Genomic DNA, 25,145 nt, shown 5'->3' with positions numbered 1-25,145 from the left:
CTGAAATCCCTCATAAAAAAACAAAAAAATAACAAATATAATTATAATAAATTACTTATTTAATGCATTTAACCAATCAACTGATGTTTACAGTAGTATAATTACCAATTTTCTTCGGTCTAAAGCTTCCCTATTTAGAAATACTAGGGAAATAATAGCTATAACATTGAAATTCCTGGAAATCGGAAAATACAACCACGGGCAAGCTCGCAATCCAATAAGATCGCCGTGTCACTCTTAGCTTGATGAAATGTCAGCGTCCATATCGGTTGCGTCCAACCGATATGGCCATTTTAGTTTAATGTTTCCAAATCTTAGTTTGCTTGTTAATATTGAAAAGAAGTACTTCTGGGAAGAATGTTTCAGTTAATTTACATTTATGAAAGTCACTCTGAGCTGGATGACATGCCAGTGTCCATATCAGTTGTGTCTAACCGATATGGCCATTTTAGTTTAATAGTTCCAAATCTTTGTTTTCTTGTTAATATTGAAAAGGAGTACTTCTGGGAAGAATGTTTCAGTTAATTTACATTTATGAAAGTCACTCTGAGCTGGATGACATGCCAGTGTCCATATCAGTTGTGTCTAACCGATATGCCATTTTAGTTTAACCAAATCTTTGTTAATATTGAAAAGGAGTACCAAGAATTTTAGTTAATTTACATTTCATGGAATTATTCTGATCTGGATGGCATGCCAGTGTCCATATCGGTTGCGTCTAACCGATATGGCCATTTTAGTTAAACGTTTCCAAATTTTTATTTGCTTGTTAGCATTGAAAAGAAGTACTTCTTGGAAGAATGTTTCAGTTAATTTTCATTCATCAAAGTCACTCTTAGCTTGATGAAATGTCAGCATCCATATCGGTTGCGTCTAACCGATATGGCCATTTTTGTTTAATGTTTCCAAATCTTAGTTTGCTTGTTAATATTGAAAAGAAGTACTTCTGGGAAGAATGTTTCAGTTAATTTACATTTATGGAAGTCACTCTGAGCTGGATGACATGCCAGTGTCCATATCGGTTGCGTCCAACCGATATGGCCATTTTAGTTTAATGTTTCCAAATCTTTGTTTTCTTGTTAATATTGAAAAGGAGTACTTCTGGGAAGAATGTTTCAGTTAATTTACATTCATGGAAGTCACTCTGATCTGGATGGCATGCCAGTGTCCATATCAGTTGCGTCTAACCGATATGGCCATTTTAGTTAAACGTTTCCAAACTTTTATTTGCTTGTTAACATTGAAAAGAAATACTTCTTGGAAGAATGTTTCAGTTAATTTTCATTCATCAAAGTCACTCTAAGCTTGATGACATGTCAGTGTCTATATCGGTTGCGTCTAACCGATATGGTCATTTTAGTTTAATGTTTCCAAATCTTTGTTTTCTTGTTAATATTGAAAAGGAATACTTCTGGGAAGAATGTTTCAGTTAATTTTCATTCATCAAAGTCACTCTAAGCTTGATGACATGTCAGTGTCCATATCGGTTGCGTCTAACCGATATGGTCATTTTAGTTTAATGTTTCCAAATCTTTGTTTGCTTGTTAATATTGAAAAGAAGTACTTCTGGGAAGAATGTTTCAGTTAATTTTCATTCATCAAAGTCACTCTAAGCTTGATGACATGTCAGTGTCCATATCGGTTGCGTCTAACCGATATGGCCATTTTAGTTTAATAGTTCCAAATCTTTGTTTTCTTGTTAATATTGAAAAGGAGTACTTCTGGGAAGAATGTTTCAGTTAATTTACATTCATGGAAGTCACTCTGATCTGGATGGCATGCCAGTGTCCATATCGGTTGCGTCTAACCGATATGGCCATTTTAGTTAAACGTTTCCAAATTTTTATTTGCTTGTTAGCATTGAAAAGAAGTACTTCTTGGAAGAATGTTTCAGTTAGTTTTCATTCATCAAAGTCATTCTAAGCTTGATGACATGTCAGTGTCCATATCGGTTGCGTCTAACCGATATGGTCATTTTAGTTTAATGTTTCCAAATCTTTGTTTTCTTGTTAATATTGAAAAGGAGTACTTCTGGGAAGAATGTTTCAGTTAATTTTCATTCATCAAAGTCACTCTTAGCTTGATGAAATGTCAGCGTCTATATCGGTTGCGTCCAACCGATATGGCCATTTTAGTTTAATAGTTCCAAATCTTTGTTTTCTTGTTAATATTGAAAAGGAGTACTTCTGGGAAGAATGTTTCAGTTAATTTACATTTATGAAAGTCACTCTGAGCTGGATGACATGCCAGTGTCCATATCAGTTGTGTCTAACCGATATGGCCATTTTAGTTTAATAGTTCCAAATCTTTGTTTTCTTGTTAATATTGAAAAGGAGTACTTCTGGGAAGAATGTTTCAGTTAATTTACATTCATCAAAGTCACTCTTAGCTTGATGAAATGTCAGCACCCGTATCGGTTGCGTCTAACCGATATGGCCATTTTTGTTTAATGTTTCCAAATCTTTGTTTTCTTGTTAATATTGAAAAGGAATACTTCTGGGAAGAATGTTTCAGTTAATTTTCATTCATCAAAGTCACTCTAAGCTTGATGACATGTCAGTGTCCATATCGGTTGCGTCTAACCGATATGGTCATTTTAGTTTAATGTTTCCAAATCTTTGTTTTCTTGTTAATATTGAAAAGGAGTACTTCTGGGAAGAATGTTTCAGTTAATTTTCATTCATCAAAGTCACTCTAAGCTTGATGACATGTCAGTGTCCATATCGGTTGCGTCTAACCGATATGGTCATTTTAGTTTAATGTTTCCAAATCTTTGTTTTCTTGTTAATATTGAAAAGGAGTACTTCTGGGAAGAATGTTTCAGTTAATTTTCATTCATCAAAGTCACTCTTAGCTTGATGAAATGTCAGCGTCCATATCGGTTGCGTCCAACCGATATGGCCATTTTAGTTTAATGTTTCCAAATCTTAGTTTGCTTGTTAATATTGAAAAGAAGTACTTCTGGGAAGAATGTTTCAGTTAATTTACATTTATGAAAGTCACTCTGAGCTGGATGACATGCCAGTGTCCATATCAGTTGTGTCTAACCGATATGGCCATTTTAGTTTAATAGTTCCAAATCTTTGTTTGCTTGTTAATATTGAAAAGAAGTACTTCTGGGAAGAATGTTTCAGTTAATTTACATTTATGAAAGTCACTCTGAGCTGGATGACATGCCAGTGTCCATATCAGTTGTGTCTAACCGATATGGCCATTTTAGTTTAATAGTTCCAAATCTTTGTTTTCTTGTTAATATTGAAAAGTGACGTAAAGTGACGTAATAGCGCCGAATACCCAGTTTAATTGAACCGGGTTGGAAATATTTTGCTTCATTTCAAAGAACTGCATTGATGAATTTTTTTTCCATGGGTCAATTTTGTCTTCGAAGATTGAAGAAACTTTTAACGAAAAAATAAAGTTCCCAGTTTTCTTCCTTTTTTCCCTTTTTCAGTTTGAAGTTCATTTTTATTAATTTTCACGCTTTTAGCCTGAGACGTCCTATCTCATTTACACTGGGTGACGAATACCCCATGCAAATGCTCACCCCGTTCATTTGCCAGGATGTGCCTGATTGAAGATTGGAACTTTTTTCATGATGCTATACATTAAATGAAATGGTCATTTCTGGAGCTGTCGCATTTAACGGTCAATGGCTTGGATTATTCAAACTCGACTCACATAATTGTTTATAAGTCGAATTGACCTTGATGGAGGAAAGAGGGAGAAGATGAACAAAGACAATACAACGAAGAAGCTCAATAAATCGATGTGGCACCATTTTTACATTTTTTGATGTTGTTTCTTATGGAAGTTGAATTTAATGATATTTTGAATTTGACCTTCGGGTAGAAAGTTTCGAGCTTTCAACATTCAATTCATTTTTGATTGACTACATTACATTGCAAAAAGTCTAATTTTTACATTTTTTTTATTGACACTGTCGTTATGTATATTATATAGATGTTATGGAGGAAATTTTTAACCGCATCTTTTGCGGCTCTTGTTTCGTTTGCAGCAAATGCTGGGTCGGTCGCGCCCGTAGAACAAATTAAATTGGTCGCTCCCGTAGAACAACAAATTAAATTGGTCTCGCATAATAAGGACCGATAAGGTATTTTGAAAAGCACGGCCTCTAGTTATAGTTTGTTGCTTTTTGAAGAAGATGTATATAAAAAGGTACAGTATAAAAACCAGAAACATTTGTAAAAGCTGCCAACCATCCATAAGCAATCCAATACATCATGAAAGTCTTATAAAAATAATAGATGAGAAGCAAAGATAATACGATAACCCGTTTATTTCGTTTCCACGTGAATAGATTCTTCTTAGTGTGGAGAATTTGTCCGATGGAAATAATGGATAAACCGTTGAAAACAAGTATCTAGAATGAAAAGAAATGAAGAAATTTGGGAGATTAAAGTCTTGATACGATTTGTGACTTGAGCACCTTAAGTTGGTCTAATGTCGACATTCCTCTTCTAATTCGGACATCCTTCTTTAGGGATAGGAATAATATGAAGGTCGAAATCGCTAATCTTTTTTGCTCAGCAATCAGGGATGAAAAAATCTTTTGTCTATCAGTGATCCAGACCTTTTTTTTATTGTCAGCTTTAAAAAACGGTATCGAAATTAGAAGAGGGATTTAGACATTGGAACAACTTACGGTAAGTACCTTAAAGAAACTAACTTTAACGGGAACTAATTATCGCAATCGAAAAAAATTAGCCAAATGCCCAAAAATTACAGGTCACGTGGGGTTGCCTTACTTAAGTTTCTTTACTTAAAAACTTAGAACGGGTTTAAGGTAAAATCAGTACTTTCGTAATGATTTCTGAAATCTGAGACTTAGGATTGTTCTTGAGTTTTGTTCGATTTTCAGCCCCGCGTTCTTATAAAATTGCTTATAAAAGAAAAAAACGGCCTCGTTTTGAAATTATCGCCATGGTGATTAACTTCCAACGGATTTTTTTTAACTCTTTTCTATTCATAAAAAAATAATTTAATATCTCAAGGAACATATGGTAATTGTTTGAATACGAGGCAAGTGATGATCGTGACGTAATTTATGAAAAGGTCTATTATCGTTTAAAAACTTTTCGTAAATAACACGATTTGTCAGCCTCGCAAAATTTGATGTTGATGCTGTTGTTGAAAGTTGATATCTCTCCAAATATAAATTGGTTTGAAAGAGAAACTAGAGTACCGAGGTAATGCTACTAGGATATGTGAAACATATTGGAAATATAAAGATTGCATACAATTATTTTTATAACCAGTAAATTTTTTATGAGGCTCAGCTGTTCTTACTTTTTTGGCACTTTTAGTGTCAAATTGTTCTTATCCTGTTCTTATTTTAGGGAGATAGAGTTATTTAGGGTTTATAACCCATTTTTTACTACTTTACACCATCAATTGCTTGAAATTTAGTAATTCCAGGCCGTCTGTTCTTCTAAATTTGTTCTTATTTTTTGGCAATTTTGAGCCTATCATTCTTCTTATAAAAAAGTGTAATCACTTACGTTGATACTGGTGTAAAAGAAAGTCAGTGTGCCAGGAAGAAAGGTACCATTCGTCCATATACCATATGCAAATTGCATTCCCAGAGAATTGGGAACCAAATAGCCAATGCAGTGTGGACCTAGAAAAAATTAATAAATTTGATGCTCGTCATTAATCACACTGTATTTCTTAAGAAAATTAGATCTAGACTTTTATCCAAATTTTCCATTCGATCGATCTTACAGTTTCATTATGCTAGTTTAAAGTGTTGGAATCAAAGCCAAAATCGAACAATTTGTTCATCCAACACAAGATACGTAGCATGTTTGTGACTTGTTACGAGATGATAAAATCTTAGCCTACTTTCTGTAAAGAAATATTTTCAGAAAAATAATACACAACAAAGTCAAATAAACTATAACAAGTGCTTTCAACACTGTTTCTGAATAAGGCATTTACTAAAAAAGAGCGAGTGAAAAAATAATGATTTACATACTTGTACTCATTGAGTCTAAATTATAGAGAGGAATCTTCGTCCTTTCTCAACCAACAAAGGGTGAAGCCTTTAGATTTGCGCTGCATTTAGAATGACGGATTAAGGGCTCTGACCATAGTGAATTTTTCATAATTGCCGTGTTTAAAATGTGTTTTCTGACTGATGTAACCAACAAAACTATGGCATGTTATACATTTTCTGTTAGACAAACTATTCCTGAATCTGAAAATTCAAAAATTGCATTGAAAAAATTTGATGAAGAAGAAAATGAAGACTTTTGCGAGGAAGAGTATTTCAACTTTGAAGAGCTTAGTTTCGGCGAAGAAAAAACATTTTGAAAAATTTTTCGCAGTAGATGGTGTATCTTTTTTTATTGAACAATAAAAATTTTTGCGGAAAATTTTTGTAAATGCTTCTTTGTCTCGAAATCTTCAAAATAGTGGTTTTTCATCAATTTTTCATCTGGATCTTGCTTAAAAAACAGTCATAACTTTTGACACATCTTTTTAGAAAAATTTTCCGCAAAATTTAAAATAGTTCAATTCTTTGCGGACAGTGTAAAGAAATTTTTTTAACAAAAAAGTTAATTACCCATTAAAACTAAGCATTTTTTGTAAAAGAGGGTGATGCAACATATTATTAACATATTTTTAAAGTTCATAACGTCATTTTTGCAATTAAATTCTTAATTACTCTTAACCCTTTAAGACTTTGCGTCCCCGATGAGTGTCCCCAGGGCAAAAAAGCAAAAAAAAGTCGATGTCGATGTCGTCCAATTCTAATGAAATTACGGATATAACACAATTAAATGGATTAGAATTGAATGGCAATATTGTTTTTTGTGTATTTGGGTCTTATAGGGGGTAAAATTGGGGATTTTGGGCCCAATTCTGGGCTTTTGGGGCAAAAAATGACCCAAAAATGAAGTTTCTCCAATTTCGATGAAACTTTCCACCTTTATCCAATTTTTCATGTAGAACACGAATATGAAACTCAAAATTCTTCAAAAGTCCTGAAATACCCTCAAAAAGGGGGTTTTGGGCCCGATTCTGGGCTTTTGGGGCAAAAAATGACCCAAAAATGAAGTTTCTCCAATTTCGATGAAACTTTCCACTTTTATCCAATTTTTCATGTAGAACACGAGAATGAAACTTAAAATTCTTTAAAAGTCCCGAAATACCCTCAAAAAGGGGGGTTTTGGGGGCAAATCTGGGCTTTTGGGGCAAAATATGACCCACAAATCAAGTTTATCCAATTCCGATGAAACTGTCCACTTTTATCCAATTTTTCATGTAGAATACGAAAATGAAACTCAAAATTATTCGAAAGCTCTGAAATACCCTAAAAAGAGGGTTTTCGCCCCCAACTTTTTCCTGTAAAATATGAAAATCACTCTGAAAATTGTTCCAGAAAACGAAAATCAGAGGGGTTTTCAGAGAAACAGTCCGCGAAAGCAGCCGGCGAGGCGACCTTTTTTCCGTTGTGTTCTGAGAGCATGTTTCAGCTAGAAATTTTAATTTATTCTGATCAGAGCTTCGAAAATCAATCAGCTAAAAATAATGTGTTCTGGCGAGACAGGGGTATAATTAAGTTCATCTAACGTGTTCTTGTTGTCTAGGTAACCCTAGAAAGCTATGTAACATAATTTGATTGAGCAGAGAAGTATGAAATAATATTGATGGAAATTATAGTTAAATTCCTATCACACATAAAAAACAACTTTACAACAATCTATATATTAATACGCTTAAACGTGTGTGTGTTTACAACGTTTTGTAAAAAGTTTTCGAAAATCTAACAAAGCCCTACGCAGCCTTCTCTTCATGGCGTTGAACCATCATCTTTTTGCACCTTAAGCAGATTTTCTACCACTAGACTAACTTTGAGACCCTAAGATACTATTTTCTATTCACCAAGTTCGGAGCTTGATGCGTGAAAATCAACCTTTTTCCCAATTTTTTTTTGTCATTTTAAAGAATTCCTATTCAGATGCTCTTTAAAACTTTCTGTTTACAATAGCGGCTCCCTAACACTTTCAAAACTTTTCAAAGCATTTTTATATTATACTTTGTCCCGCTTTGAACTCTGGTCTTTTTGAAGAATGTGCATTCTTTTGAACCAGTAAGCCAACTGTGGCTTAGGTAAAATTAATTACTTCATTCAAGGGTATAGCAAGAGTGTCTTTCAAACTTTCACTTTGAAATTGTCTCTCTAATCTATATATTAATCTATATATTAATACGCTTAAACGTGTGTGTGTTTACAACATTTTGTAAAAAGTTTTCGAAAATCTAACAAAGCCCTACAAAGCCTTCTCTTCATGGCGTTGAACCATCATCTTTTTGCACCTTAAGCAGATTTTCTACCACTAGACTAACTTTGAGACCCCAAGATACTATTTTCTATTCACCAAGTTTGGAGCTTGATGCTTGAAAATCAACCTTCTTCCCAATTTTTTTTTTCATTTTAAAGAATTCCTATTCAGATGCTCTTTAAAACTTTCTGTTTACAATAGCGGCTCCCTAACACTTTCAAAACTTTTCAAAGCATCTTTATATTATACTTTGTCCCACTTTGAACTCTGGTCTTTTTGAAGAATGTGCATTCTTTTGAACCAGTAAGCCAACTGTGGCTTGGATAAAATTAATTACTTCATTCAAGGGTATAGCAAGAGTGTCTTTCAAACTTTCACTTTGAAATTGTCTCTCTAATCTATATATTAATACGCTTAAACGTGTGTGTGTTTACAACGTTTTGTAAAAAGTTTTCGAAAACCTAACAAAGCCCTACAAAGCCTTCTCTTCATGGCGTTGAACCATCATCTTTTTGCACCTTAAGCAGATTTTCTACCACTAGAATAACTTTCAGACCCCAAGATACTATTTTCTATTCACCAAGTTCGGAGCTTGATGCGTGAAAATCAACCTTTTTCCCAAATTTTTTTTGTCATTTCAAAGAATTCCTATTCAGATGCTCTTTAAAACTTTCTGTTTACAATAGCGGCTCCTTAACACTTTCAAAACTTTTCAAAGCATCTTTATATTATACTTTGTCCCGCTTTGAACTCTGGTCTTTTTGAAAAGTGTGCATTCTTTTGGACCAGTAAGCAAACTGTGGCTTGGGTAAAATTAATTACTTCATTCAAGGGTATAGCAAGAGTGTCTTTCAAACTTTCACTTTGAAATTGTCTCTCTAATCTATATATTAATACGCTTAAACGTGTGTGTGTTTACAACGTTTTGTAAAAAGTTTTCGAAAATCTAACAAAGCCCTACAAAGCCTTCTCTTCATGGCGTTGAACCATCATCTTTTTGCACATTAAGCAGATTTTCTACCATTAGACTAACTTTGAGACCCTAAGATACTATTTTCTATTCACCAAGTTCGGAGCTTGATGCGTGAAAATCAACCTTTTTCCCAAATTTTTTTTGTCATTTCAAAGAATTCCTATTCAGATGCTCTTTAAAACTTTCTGTTTACAATAGCGGCTCCCTAACACTTTCAAAACTTTTCAAAGCATCTTTATATTATACTTTGTCCCGCTTTGAACTCTGGTCTTTTTGAAGAATGTGCATTCTTTTGAACCAGTAAGCCAACTGTGGCTTGGGTAAAATAAATTACTTCATTCAAGGGTATAGCAAAAGTGTCTTTCAAACTTTCACTTTGAAATTGTCTCTCTAATCTATATATTAATACGCTTAAACGTGTGTGTGTTTACAACGTTTTGTAAAAAGTTTTCGAAAATCTAACAAAGCCCTACAAAGCCTTCTCTTCATGGCGTTGAACCATCATCTTTTTGCACCTTAAGCAGATTTTCTACCACTAGACTAACTTTGAGACCCTAAGATACTATTTTCTATTCACCAAGTTTGGAGCTTGATGCGTGAAAATCAACCTTCTTCACAAATTTTTTTTGTCATTTTAAAGAATTTCCTATTCAGATGCTCTTTAAAACTTTCTGTTTACAATAGCGGCTCCCTAACATTTTCAAAACTTTTCAAAGCATCTTTATATTATACTTTGTCCCGCTTTGAACTCTGGTCTTTTTGAAGAGTGTGCATTCTTTTGAACGAGTAAGCCAACTGTGGCTTGGGTAAAATTAATTACTTCATTCAAGGGTATAGCAAGAGTGTCTTTCAAACTTTCACTTTGAAATTGTCTCTCTAATCTATATATTAATACGCTTAAACGTGTGTGTGTTTACAACGTTTTGTAAAAAGTTTTCGAAAATCTAACAAAGCCCTACAAAGCCTTCTCTTCATGGCGTTGAACCATCATCTTTTGAACCTTAAGCAGATTTTCTACCATTAGACTAACTTTGAAACCCTAAGGTACTATTTTCTATTCACCAAGTTCGGAGCTTGATGCGTGAAAATCAACCTTTTTCCCAAATTTATTTTGTCATTTTAAAGAATTCCTATTCAGATGCTCTTTAAAACTTTCTGTTTACGGCTCCTTAACACTTTCAAAACTTTTCAAAGCATCTTTATATTATACTTTGTCCCGCTTTGAACTCTGGTCTTTTTGAAGAATGTGCATTCTTTTGAACCAGTAAGCCAACTGTGGCTTGGGTAAAATTAATTACTTCATTCAAGGGTATAGCAAGAGTGTCTTTCAAACTTTCACTTTGAAATTGTCTCTCTAATCTATATATTAATACGCTTAAACGTGTGTGTGTTTACAACGTTTTGTAAAAAGTTTTCGAAAATCTAACAAAGCCCTATACAAAGCCTTCTCTTCATGGCGTTGAACCATCATCTTTTTGCACCTTAAGCAGATTTTCTACCACTAGACTAACTTTGAGACCCCAAGATACTATTTTCTATTCACCAAGTTTGGAGCTTGATGCGTGAAAATCAACCTTCTTCCCAAATTTTTTTTGTCATTTTAAAGAATTCCTATTCAGATGCTCTTTAAAACTTTCTGTTTACAATAGCGGCTCCCTAACACTTTCAAAACTTTTCAAAGCATCTTTATATTATACTTTGTCCCGCTTTGAACTCTGGTCTTTTTGAAGAGTGTGCATTCTTTTGAACGAGTAAGCCAACTGTGGCTTGGGTAAAATTAATTACTTCATTCAAGGGTATAGCAAGAGTGTCTTTCAAACTTTCACTTTGAAATTGTCTCTCTAATCTATATATTAATACGCTTAAACGTGTGTGTGTTTACAACGTTTTGTAAAAAGTTTTCGAAAATCTAACAAAGCCCTACAAAGCCTTCTCTTCATGGCGTTGAACCATCATCTTTTTGAACCTTAAGCAGATTTTCTACCATTAGACTAACTTTGAAACCCTAAGGTACTATTTTCTATTCACCAAGTTCGGAGCTTGATGCGTGAAAATCAACCTTTTTCCCAAATTTATTTTGTCATTTTAAAGAATTCCTATTCAGATGCTCTTTAAAACTTTCTGTTTACGGCTCCTTAACACTTTCAAAACTTTTCAAAGCATCTTTATATTATACTTTGTCCCGCTTTGAACTCTGGTCTTTTTGAAGAATGTGCATTCTTTTGAACCAGTAAGCCAACTGTGGCTTGGGTAAAATTAATTACTTCATTCAAGGGTATAGCAAGAGTGTCTTTCAAACTTTCACTTTGAAATTGTCTCTCTAATCTATATATTAATACGCTTAAACGTGTGTGTGTTTACAACGTTTTGTAAAAAGTTTTCGAAAATCTAACAAAGCCCTATACAAAGCCTTCTCTTCATGGCGTTGAACCATCATCTTTTTGCACCTTAAGCAGATTTTCTACCACTAGACTAACTTTGAGACCCCAAGATACTATTTTCTATTCACCAAGTTTGGAGCTTGATGCGTGAAAATCAACCTTCTTCCCAAATTTTTTTTGTCATTTTAAAGAATTTCCTATTCAGATGCTCTTTAAAACTTTCTGTTTACAATAGCGGCTCCCTAACATTTTCAAAACTTTTCAAAGCATCTTTATATTATACTTTGTCCCGCTTTGAACTCTGGTCTTTTTGAAGAGTGTGCATTCTTTTGAACGAGTAAGCCAACTGTGGCTTGGGTAAAATTAATTACTTCATTCAAGGGTATAGCAAGAGTGTCTTTCAAACTTTCACTTTGAAATTGTCTCTCTAATCTATATATTAATACGCTTAAACGTGTGTGTTTTTACAACGTTTTGTAAAAAGTTTTCGAAAATCTAACAAAGCCCTACAAAGCCTTCTCTTCATGGCGTTGAACCATCATCTTTTTGAACCTTAAGCAGATTTTCTACCATTAGACTAACTTTGAAACCCTAAGGTACTATTTTCTATTCACCAAGTTCGGAGCTTGATGCGTGAAAATCAACCTTTTCCCAAATTTATTTTGTCATTTTAAAGAATTCCTATTCAGATGCTCTTTAAAACTTTCTGTTTACGGCTCCTTAACACTTTCAAAACTTTTCAAAGCATCTTTATATTATACTTTGTCCCGCTTTGAACTCTGGTCTTTTTGAAGAATGTGCATTCTTTTGAACCAGTAAGCCAACTGTGGCTTGGGTAAAATTAATTACTTCATTCAAGGGTATAGCAAGAGTGTCTTTCAAACTTTCACTTTGAAATTGTCTCTCTAATCTATATATTAATACGCTTAAACGTGTGTGTGTTTACAACGTTTTGTAAAAAGTTTTCGAAAATCTAACAAAGCCCTATACAAAGCCTTCTCTTCATGGCGTTGAACCATCATCTTTTTGCACCTTAAGCAGATTTTCTACCACTAGACTAACTTTGAGACCCCAAGATACTATTTTCTATTCACCAAGTTTGGAGCTTGATGCGTGAAAATCAACCTTCTTCCCAAATTTTTTTTGTCATTTTAAAGAATTTCCTATTCAGATGCTCTTTAAAACTTTCTGTTTACAATAGCGGCTCCCTAACATTTTCAAAACTTTTCAAAGTCTTTCAAAGTTACCATCGAATGTCCAACCACGATGGCTAGCCACGATGGCTAAGAAGATCTAAAATATACTTTTGCTAAGCCATTTATTTAATTGTGGTTAAAAGTAGCAATGCAATGTTATCTTTTTTCTCCTTTATTTCCTAAAATCAAAATCAAATCATCAATCGTTGGCTATCTTTTTTAGAATTTTTTAGATGTGTAGTGATTCACTGGATTGGGACACGCAGCGTGCGACGCTGCGCATACGGCTAGTACCAGTTATGTTACAGCATCAGCTGCAGTTTTGTTTGTTTTAAGTTTCATGTTCTTTTGGTCTTTTCAGTTTCCTGCCTTTTGGCATTTTTTCAGCCTGGTCTGTGTTTTGTCTTGTTTTTTGCATTTGGAGTTTTTGTCCCTTTTGGCCATTTTTATGTTAATTTATGTTAATTTATTCATCAAATCAATATTTATTTAGTCAACTTTGCTTTATTTTTGCATAATTAAATTATAAATTTTTGGTCTGTATTTTACACATCAAAGTGCATAAATTGCAGAGTCACTCTCAGACCTGCTATTCATTTCACAAGAGACACTTGAAGGGTGAACATCAAATTCAAATTCAAACTCAAACATCATTTCACATTTCACAACATTCACACCCAGGCTAGCTGGTAAGTTTGCTTTTCAGTGTTTGTTTTTGTTTGCCATTTTTACCTGGGTGCTTTCTTTTTGCTTAGTCATGCACTTGTAGGATTTAGGTCGGCCATCTTGGATTTTTATTTTCTACTTACATTTTTTCAACATAGACATACAAATTATACATATACTCTTAGATTTCATTTTTCAATTCAAATATTCAAATCAATCTTTGTACTGACATATAAATTTCAAATTAGACTTAGATTTTCAGACTTATATTTTTCAAACTTATACTTTTCAGACTCAGAGACAATTTGTAAGACTTAGTCAAATTTTTCTCTTTTAGTTTGAACACATTCACATCAAGTGTTACGAACACAGCCTTCTATTGTCACCCTTCATTGTTTCTGCCCCAACATTCAAACAGCAAGGGGTTCAATCGCACCTCAATGCAAACACGACCAAAGGAGAGATTCGATTTCAACTCGTACTCAAAAACTGGTCGTAAAATATCAAAGCCAAAGGAGACCACACCTCCACTTCAAGCAACTTCAAATCAACCCAAGGAATTACTTCCACCTCAATCAACAGATTCACTTCCATCAATGTCGGATCCGCCCCTATTTGAAGGCGACCTACCACTTCCAACTGATGGCGATCCACCTCTCACCGAGATCATTCCACATCGGACCAGAGTGGACCCACCTCAACCAACTCCAATGGATGTCAAACCACGTGACACTCCACCAACTGATACAACAAATACAGGTACAAATGAACTTTTTCTTCTAATGGCGCAACTTCATGAGGATATCACAGATACCATTGATGACAATCCGGTCGATATGATACACCCTGAGAGGATGAAAGAATGCGTTACAAGGCTAGAAACATTGCGTACTGAATACAAAAACACTAATAGAAAGATCAAACTACAATTATCAAAGGATGATTATGAAAAATCATACTCCAAACCGTTTACCATGCTGTGTTATGATATCATTCAATATATTGGACGAGTTAACAAATTCTTCAAAGACAGTAGTGATGTAAACACTGAGATACAAACCAATGCAGACAAACAGAAATCAGATTTCATTGTAAGCGAAATTGATCGTTCTATAAACTTTCTCACTGCCTCGATGTTATGCTCTGTCAGTCTTATCAGCAATGTCGATTTAAAGCAACGCAAGACTCTTCTTGAAACACAAAGTAAAGAACTGAAGGAGATTTCCAATAAACTACAAGAACTTATTTACTTACGTCCACCGATGGATAAATACAAAGAACTGAAATCATCATATTCCTCTCTGCAAGATAAAAAGGAGGAGTATGAAAAGAAACTTAACAACGAACTCAAGTCGAGAGAACTTGACAAACTCGAAACTTTCAACAAGCGGCGACTGAACATCAAACTCAAATCGTTTAGTGGCTATGATTCTCCAATTGATATATACACATTCATCGCAGAGTTCAAGAAACTGTATGAGGACTCTGTACCACAATCAATGCAAGCTGAATTACTAAAGAACAATCATCTGGATGGTCAAGCATTATCACTCGTTCGAAACATCGATAACATCCAAGACATCTGGGGTCGACTTAAAAACGTATTCGGCGACCGGCAAGTTTTACTTCAACACAAGCTCCAATCGTTGTACAGTATTGAAACCAAATCTAAAGATCCAATGAAAACAATTGACTTTCTTTCAAAAATAACCAATTCTATGAGAGATTTAATGCAACTTGCAGCCACTCATGATATTGAAAATGAACTTTACTACAGTAACGCCTTGAACCAAGTCAGTGAAAAACTTGGTGATCAACGAATGATGAGATGGCTTACTCTTACTTGTGAAGAACCAAAGAGCGGCAAGTACAAGTGGAAACAACTGATTGATTTTCTGGAGAAAGAGATGAAAGTTCACCAACAGAAAGCTGCCATCCAAAAATCAAACAAACAACCTGACACCGAAAAACCCAAAGGCGGAGGTGGTAAAGGAGGTCGATCAACTTACAACACGTTTCCTGACCAATCTTCATGCTACATCTGTGGAGCAACAGATCATACACAAACCAATGGTCCTAGTGGAACAAAGCTAGTACAATATTTCTCCTGCAAAGTTTTCGTCGAAATGACTCCAGCTGAGCGATTCAAAACCTTGCAACAGAAGAATCTCTGCTACCAGTGTCTCTTCCCCGGGGCACGACGTGACCAAGGCAAACACAAAGAGGGTCAATGTCAACAGACGTTCATATGCCAGCATCCTTACCATCAACCTTTCAAGCCAAGGAAGCACATCCTCGTTTGTGAAGAACATAAGACGAACCAAATAAACCTGGACATCCTAGAACATTACAGAACCAGATGCATCATCCGACAACCTGTGCCAGCCTACTCTAAAGAAATAACGCTGACCTTCCATTCTGCTAACGATTCAAACGATGAGGATCCAGAAGCAATCTTCATGCTACAACCAATCTCTGTCAATGGAAAACAATTCACCATATTCTATGACTCTGGGTGCTACGACTTCATTGTACGTCATCATGCAATCAAAAAACTTGGCAACCGAGCAAATCAACAATACGTTGGTCCTATCACAATGGGCGGGGTTGGTGGCATATCAAGTCAAAGCAAGCACGGCACCTACAAAATTGATCTTCCACTCATTGATGGAACAGATGCAACTCTCGTTGGACCATGCTTGGACCAAATCACTCAGAAGTTTCCGACATACAAATTGGACGGTGAAGTCATCAACGACATTCGTAAAGATTATGCCAAATCTGGTGGTGATCCATGCAATCTTCCTCTGGTCCCAAAACAAGTTGGTGGTCATACAGATTTTATGATTGGCATCAAATATTCAAGATACTTCCCGGAGGAGGTATTCAAGATGCCATCAGGACTGACGATTTACAGATCATGCTTCAAAAGTCCAGACGGATCAACCGGCGTTATTGGTGGTCCACACCCTGTCTTCAACAACATCAAAGATCACCATTTCAACACCAATAAATTCATCAATGATCAACACGAGCTGTTTAAGTTGGGATATCATGTCAATCCTGACCTTCACCTGCTCGGATACACCAACAAGAATACCGACATCTTCATTACATCAAACTCAGCCATTGAAGAGAAGTCTGAACTTTTCAACCAATCACAAGACGTTGGAAGCGAATTCCAATACAGATGTATCAACTGTCGTGGCTGTAAATCCTGTAAGGAACTTTCAACAACTGACGAGGTCATGAGTGTACAAGAAGAAGTTGAACAACATGTTATCAATGAATCAATCAATGTTGATGTTTGCAAGCAAAATTCGACTGCATTTTTACCACTTCTACATGACCCATCATTATATCTTTCTCCAAATAGAAAGATTGCACTCCAGATCTACAACCAACAACTGAGACGGCTATCAAAGTACTCCAAAGACAAGGAAGATGTCCTCAACTCAGAGCAAAAACTTCAAACTCTTGGCTACGTGGATTATTTAAAAAACCTCAGCCCAGATGTACAACGTACACTTCGAAACACCAATATCAACAACTTTATTCCATGGCGCGCAGTATGGAAGGAGAACTCAGTGTCAACTCCGTGCCGTATTGTGTTCGACGCTTCAATGAAGACCGGAAGTGGCTTCTCACTCAACGACATCATTGCAAAAGGAAGGAATAACACTAATAAGCTCTTAGAAATTTTCCTGCGGTGGAGGGGACACAAGGTTGGTATCCACACAGATGTTGCTAAAATGTATAACACCATACAACTCGATCAAACTCACTGGTGTCTCCAACGTTATCTGTGGGAAGAAAATCTCAACCCAGACAAACCGCCCGAAGAGAAAGTCATAAAAACCCTTATCTATGGCGTGAAATCAAGTGGGAACCAGGCGGAGCATGCGCTTCGTGAAACTGCAAAAATTTTCAAAGACCAGTACCCGGAAGTTCACAAGATCATAACCGATGATGTATACGTGGATGACTGCATAACCGGTCATCAATCACAGTCAGAAGCCAACCACTTAGCCGACAACTTAGAACTGGTGGTCAATCATGGTGGATTTTCACTAAAAGGATTCACCTTCTCAAATCAACAACCACATGACAAACTAACAGCTGATGGTGAGACTGTATCAGTGGCTGGTCTCAAATGGTATCCATTGGAAGATCAAATCAGCCTGGATATCCAAGAATTGAACTTTGCAAGAAAATATCGAGGCAAGAAACCCAATGAAATCAAAGAAATACCACTCAATCTCACGCGTCGACAGTGTGTCTCAAAAGCATCTGAAGTGTTTGATATCTCTGGACTTCTAACGCCTATTACTGCAACATTGAAAATGGACCTCCACACTCTCGTCAAACGCAAAATGGATTGGGATGATATTCTACCCAACGATCTCAGACATCTTTGGTCATCACATTTCAAAATGATTCAAGAACTAAAATCCATCAAATTCAACCGTGCTATTGTGCCACCAGATGCAGTTAATCTAGACATCACAACTCTCGATTTTGGTGATGCAAGCCAGGATCTAGCATGCTCATCTATCTATGCTCGATTCAAACGAAAACAAGGCGACTACTCCTGTCAATTGATCTTCGCCCGCTCACTACTTGTACCGGATGAATATACTCAACCAAGAGGGGAACTGTATGCATCAATCATCAATACCCACACAAGTGAAGTTGTAAGAAAGTCATTCCATTCAACACATACTGGAGCTTCCAAGTTCACAGATTCGCAAATCACCCTCTATTGGATCAACAACACTTCACTACAACTCAAGCAGTGGGTCCGCAACCGTGTAAACGAGATTCACCGACTAACAGACATTACCTCATGGAAATACGTCCAATCAAACAACATGATCGCTGACATCGGAACAAGAAGGTGTACAACCATGACCGATGTTGACCAATCTTCCCAGTGGATCAATGGATTCCAGTGGATGACGCAAGAAGTATCAGAATTCCCAGCACTAACCGCCAAAGAAATAAGGCTCAGCCAGGTGGAATTGGAACAAGCTAATCGTGAAGCCAAGATTCCTTCAACTCATTCTGTCTATCACAATCAACTAATCACTGATGAGTTTCTCAACAAAACGCAACAAAGATACAAGTTCTCCAATTATGTGGTTGACCCAAATCGCCATTCTTTCACCAAAGTTATGCGTGTCTTCGCAATAATGTTACGTTTCATCAAACTTTGTCGCACTAAAGGGAAAACAAAGATCAATTCTTCAATTAAACCACACATAATCCTTAAAATGAGGAGATATCTCAAGCTGAGAGATATTTCTTTCAGAAGGCTACTCAAGAGGTCAAACATTTCGTCAAACAAAAGGTTGGCAAGATATCAATTGAAAAGGATGGTATTCTTCATCACATTGGTCGTTTACTGCCAGAAGACTCGATTACAGTTGCTGGTAGAATGACATCAACCATGAAAGATCTTACATCAACGTCATTTTGTGTGCCAATCATCGATAAACACTCACCATTGGCTGTCAGCATAATCAACGACATCCACTGGAATAGCACCGTCAAACATTCTGGTGTTGAAACAACTTGGCGAGAAGTCCTCAAGACCGCATACATCTTAGAAGGAAGATCACTCGTCAACTTCATACGTTCTTCATGTCCACGCTGTCGCTATATCAACAAAAAGACAATCGCTGTGGAAATGGGACTACTTTCACAAGACAACCTCATCATCGCACCTGCATTTTACATATCACAAGTGGATCTTGCAGGACCATTTTCAAGCTATTCGCAACATCACAAACGCACTACCGTAAAGATATGGCTGGTTGTATTCTGTTGCGCCACAACAACTGCTGTTAACATCAAAGTAATGGAGGATTACTCTACTACGTCGTTTTTGCAAGCCTTCACACGTTTCTCCTGTCAGGTTGGATATCCTAACAAACTTCTGGCAGACGAAGGAGGTCAGCTCATCAAGGGCTGTGAGACAATGAAACTCGACATTGTTGACATCGCATTCCAACTTCATCGAGATCAAAAAATCAACTTTGAAACATGCCCAGTTGGTGGTCATAATCATCATGGCCGTGTTGAGAGGAAAATTCGTGAGGTCAGATCATCCTTAGAAAAATCAATGCACAACGAAAGACTTTCAATCATGCAGTGGGAGACAATGGCAGCCATCCTCACAAACTCCATTAATGATGCACCAATAGCTGTTCGAAACGTGAAAGGAAACTTCGAAATGGGAGACTTGCTAACACCAAACCGCTTAATCCTTGGGCGAAACAACAATCGTGGCCCAAGTGGTACCTTATCTGTTGAAAATGATTATGACAAGATTATCCGATCGAACCAAAAGATCTACAACGCTTGGTTTGACTCATGGCTAGTGTCACATGTTCCAAATCTTATTGAACAACCAAAATGGTTCAACTCAAACAAGCGTCAAGGCTGGTGATATTGTTCTGTTCACAAAACAGGATTCCGTCATTTCATCCACGTATCAATATGGGATTATCAAAGAAGTGAAAGTGGATCGTGATGACAAAATACGAAAAGTTGTCGTTGAATACCAAAATTCATCTGAAAATGTAAAACGTCTGACTACAAGATCTGTGAGATCACTGATATTAATTCACTGTGTTGATGAACTAGATCTATCTAAAGAACTTTTCAAGTGTTCAACTTGAATATATGATCAATGGGAAAATTCAAATAAATTGTTTTTTCAAATACAAATATATTTTTCAATTCAATATTTTTGTGGGGGGAGTGTTACAGCATCAGCTGCAGTTTTGTTTGTTTTAAGTTTCATGTTCTTTTCGTCTTTTCAGTTTCCTGCCTTTTGGCATTTTTTCAGTCTGGTCTGTGTTTTGTCTTGTTTTTTGCATTTGGAGTTTTTGTCCCTTTTGGCCATTTTTATGTTAATTTATGTTAATTTATTCATCAAATCAATATTTATTTAGTCAACTTTGCTTTATTTTTGCGTAATTAATTTATAAATTTTTGGTCTGTATTTTACACATCAAAGTGCATAAATTGCAGAGTCACTCTCAGACCTGCTATTCATTTCACAAGAGACACTTGAAGGGTGAACATCAAATTCAATAATTCAAATTCAAACTCAAACATCATTTCACATTTCACAACATTCACACCCAGGCTAGCTGGTAAGTTTGCTTTTCAGTGTTTGTTTTTGTTTGCCATTTTTACCTGGGTGCTTTCTTTTTGCTTAGTCATGCACTTGTAGGATTTAGGTCGGCCATCTTGGATTTTTATTTTCTACTTACATTTTTTTCAACATATACATACAAATTATACATATACTCTTAGATTTCATTTTTCAATTCAAATATTCAAATCAATCTTTGTACTGACATATAAATTTCAAATTAGACTTAGATTTTCAGACTTATATTTTTCAAACTTATACTTTTCAGACTCAGAGACAATTTGTAAGACTTAGTCAAATTTTTCTCTTTTAGTTTGAACACATTCACATCAAGTGTTACGAACACAGCCTTCTATTGTCACCCTTCATTGTTTCTGCCCCAACAAGTTAATAGTCATATATCAATCATATATTCCGTATACTATACTAATAATACACGAATGAAAAGTAATCGAAACTTTTCAAACAATAAATCATTTGTAAGGAAAATGCACCAAAAGTAACAGTTATGAAAATCAACTACAAGTTATGTATTTAGAAAATCGTTGTATAAACTTTCCGATGATACAGAGAATCTCAATCTTTGTCAAATGAAAACACTCTCATACGCGTTTTTTGACGCCAACAGTGCACTTTGGCTTGAGCATGGACATTATTTAGTTCTATAGACCAATATCGTTCTAAACCAAAAGTCTCACCCTGATATTCTCATAGAATCTATTCCTTTAAAACCAAAAGGTGAAGAGAAACGATAAATTAATTTAAAAGCTTTAACGAAATAGGATATTCAATATCAAATTCAAACATGATCCAATTCTACTCTTGAAACATGAAAATCGATTCAAACGTTCACCTCAATTGAAGACCAGTTTTCCCTGGCAGAATCAGCATCATTGTCAAGGAAGCAAACTGCATTATTATCGTTCCAATATGTTAAATTCAAATTTTGTGATGCAGGGACTGTGAGTATCCTCTGACAAAGGATTTGGTATTCTTTAGAAATGAACTGTGTTTCTTTGGAAGATGGGCCGTATTTCCACGAACAGTAGCAATGATTCTGGTGTTCCATATGCTAGCTGCATCTTTCAAAAGTTGAATAGTTGGAAATCCACTATCCATCACCACAAGTCTTCCCATATGTTTTAGCCCCTGTAAAAGTTGCTCAACGGTGTTGTATTTTTTTCTAGAGCCCGTGTTTGTGAACGTTTGCTTGCCGACCTTTACCAAGTGGTTGTATGTGTAATATCCACCAAGTTCTCCCTGATCAGCAATTTTATTGACGGTCCACCCCATTCTTATCGGCTTGTCAGGATTTCTTATCTTAAATTTGTTTCGTTTACTCTTACTGCGGATACGCCCCTCATCAATACACATTTTAAATCCAGGAGACCAAAGCGTTTGCGATTTACGTTTTATCATATCTACACCCGCCTGTATGTTTTGTAGAGGATGATAAGATACCGATGATCTCTCAGATAGATTAGATGCATCTGTCACCCGAAAATGTTTCAATAATGATTTAAATTTAATAAAAGTCATGACCTTTTGTACTTCCGTTTGTGATTTTAAAGTATCACTACTCCAGGCCCACTTTTTCTGGGGGTAGCGTATCAGAGATAGATGCCATTTCAAAGCAAAAAAAAACCACGAATCAAGGATCGTCCTTTTTCAGTTTTTTCAATAACACTAATTTCTTTTGTATACACCGGGTCATTACGACCATGTGCATTGGTACAGTCAATACATTTGTTAATGAACTCTTCATCAAGAATCTTTTCAACAAGGTCATTTGGCTGTACATCAGTGTCAAATTCCATACTTGGCTTTCCAAACTCAGTAAGGTTTGGCGATGGTTTTATGATCTCTAATTTTGTCTGGGAGGAAATTCTCCATTTACAACAACCAGCACTGTCTTCATCGCTCTCAACACCTTCAGGATCATAATCACATTCATCAACATTATCACTCAACTCATTTCCATCACCACTGGAGAAAAAATCACTTTCACACTCGGATTCATACCTTTTTTGAGGGTATTTCAGGACTTTTGAAGAATTTTGAGTTTCATATTCGTGCTCTACATGAAAAATTGGATAAAAGTGGAAAGTTTCATCGAAATTGGAGAAACTTAATTTCTGGGTCATTTTTTGCCCCAAAAGACCAGAATCGGGCCCAAAAACCCCCCTTTTTGAGGGTATTTCAGGAATTTTGAAGAATTTTGAGTTTCATATTCGTGTTCTACATGAAAAATTGGATAAAAGTCAGAAAGTGGAAAGTTTCATCGAAATTGGAGAAACTTCATTTTTGGGTCATTTTTTGCCCCAAAAGCCCAGAATTGGGCCCAAAATCCCCAATTTTACCCCCTGTAAGACCCAAAACAATATTGCCATTAAATTCTACACCATTTAATTGCGTTATATTCGTAATTTCATTAGAATTGGACGACATCGACTTTTTTTTGCTTTTTTGCGATGGCGACACTCATCGGGGACGCAAAGTCTTAAAGGGATTCGATTAAAAAGCAATTTATAAAGGCAATTCTTTGTGAAAAGTGTTAAGGAACCTGAAATATAACTCTTATGTTCAAATACCAAAATAAATTTTTGGACTATGGTCAGAGCCCTTAAATCTAGCCCTAGCTTTATTTTCGCGCGGCATAGTTTTCAAATCCTGAAGATGGATTTAACTTTCAATCTGGCATTCAACAATATCATTATCAAAGACTTACATTTGTGACTACACTTATATATGTGCGCATTGAACTCACTTTGATAGCGAACTATTAAACTGAGGAGTGAAAGTGAGATTCGAACTCACGACTTTCACATTACTAGTGCAACTGCTCTACCGACTCAGCTATCCAGTCCAAACTGGAAAGGACATTCCGGAACAATCTGCCGTTTGTGTGAAAACTACGAGGATTACGATACGTTTTGGATGGAAAATAAGTGGCTTCATTTCACATCCAAGAATTTCAAATCCTTAATAAACCAGGCTTTAAACCAATGGGCTTTTCCAGAAAAAAACTGTATACCCCCGCCCTGTTGAGGAGGTTCATCCCTCTGTGGCTGGAAATGCTGTAACCCTCTGGAATTCCAGGCAATTTCAGGTTTAAACCCCTCTGGAATTCTGAATTTCAGTAGGATTTAAAAGGCTACCCCCATGGAATTCCAATTTATTTTTGACAGATTTTGTATCTCCCTATGGAATTCCATTACATATCAAACCTTACCCCCTTGGAACGGAAATGGGCCTCCTCAACAGGGAGTATACGGTTTTTTTCTGGAAAAGCCCATTGTACTGTACCTACCTAGTGCGATATACACATTGTACCAAATGATTTTCCAAAATATGACGTCACGATTGATTACGTTGTGAACATAAGGTGCATATTGTTGCAAAAATCCTTGACAAATGCCTGTATAAAAGGATTTTCGATTAAATATTACATTTTAACATATTAAATATTTAATCCTGTGCTTTTCATCATCAGAATTGCAATCTACTTAACCCTTTATGACTTTCTGTGACTAGAGAAAAGATGGGTGAATCGATGACGTGAATGCACGTTTTCTTAAATAAGCATAACTCTTATAAGCATATCCAAGCTAAAATTTTGGAGAAACTTAAAAGCATTGTCTAAGCATTTGCTGAGTCCCAGGTTTTAAAATTTCAAAGCATATTCAATCTCCCGAATTGCCCAAATGAATAAAGTGTAATTTTTTTTATGTGTATAAGCATATTCAAGCCTCAAAGAATTCATTTTTGCAAAGCACGATGAGGCTCACAAAAATTAAATAAAAACGTGACAAATGTCCAGTCATAAACAATGAAAATACCTATTGATTTATTGGTAGTTGCTTTTGTCTTCAAGACAATAGGGATGACGACAACTAAAATGACTGTTAATACGAACAATGCTCTCAACTGAAGTCGAAGAAAGGGAAAATAATTAAAATCAGAGCTTATTAAATTTATTGAGATTTCTGTGTATTTTGTTGTTTTTCAGAATTTATAGTACGGGCGAGAATGGCGAATTCAGCGGTTCTACTTTGATGCATTGGTCATTTCGATTAAGGAGAGATTCATTGGCTTCCAGGCTAGATTTTCTGCCTTGTTGGAACCATAGATTTATAAAGCCCGAAGGGCTAGATGGAGTACTTTTGCTGAAAAGTGTGCCGAGGTTAGGTAGGAAATCCTAGAACATTTTTTATCTTTTAATTTCGCGGTTTTCCTCTATTTTGGACATATTATTTAATTTTTCTAGGGACTTTTCGAAAAAGTTTGCGGGTTCTAATTTTCAGGGTTTGGCCAATACAAATTAATAATCAAAATAAAGTGACAAAATAAGATAAAAACTTCCGCTTTTTTTCGAGACACGTAAAATATCTCAAAATTGAAAATTGACATAACTCACCATGGTACAAAGGTCAGTAAGGATAAGGATGACAGAAC

The 25,145-nt window shown here is 35.7% G+C and overlaps 1 long non-coding RNA gene across 1 annotated transcript; it reads right to left on the bottom strand.

The window, feature by feature from the left end:
* Positions 1–4,087: 4,087 nt before the first annotated feature.
* Positions 4,088–24,104, bottom strand: LOC136801460 (uncharacterized). The gene is made up of 3 exons (XR_010845857.1): positions 24,001–24,104; positions 5,520–5,638; positions 4,088–4,381 (listed from the first exon to the last, which is right to left on the bottom strand). It is a non-coding gene; the product is annotated as an uncharacterized lncRNA (long non-coding RNA).
* Between the last annotated feature and the right edge of the window lie 1,041 nt (positions 24,105–25,145).

Source organism: Clytia hemisphaerica, unplaced genomic scaffold (assembly GCF_902728285.1).
Source record: "Clytia hemisphaerica strain Z4C2 unplaced genomic scaffold, Clytia hemisphaerica genome assembly, whole genome shotgun sequence".
NCBI lineage: Eukaryota > Metazoa > Cnidaria > Hydrozoa > Leptothecata > Clytiidae > Clytia > Clytia hemisphaerica.
This window is presented reverse-complemented; position numbering and strand designations above follow the sequence as displayed.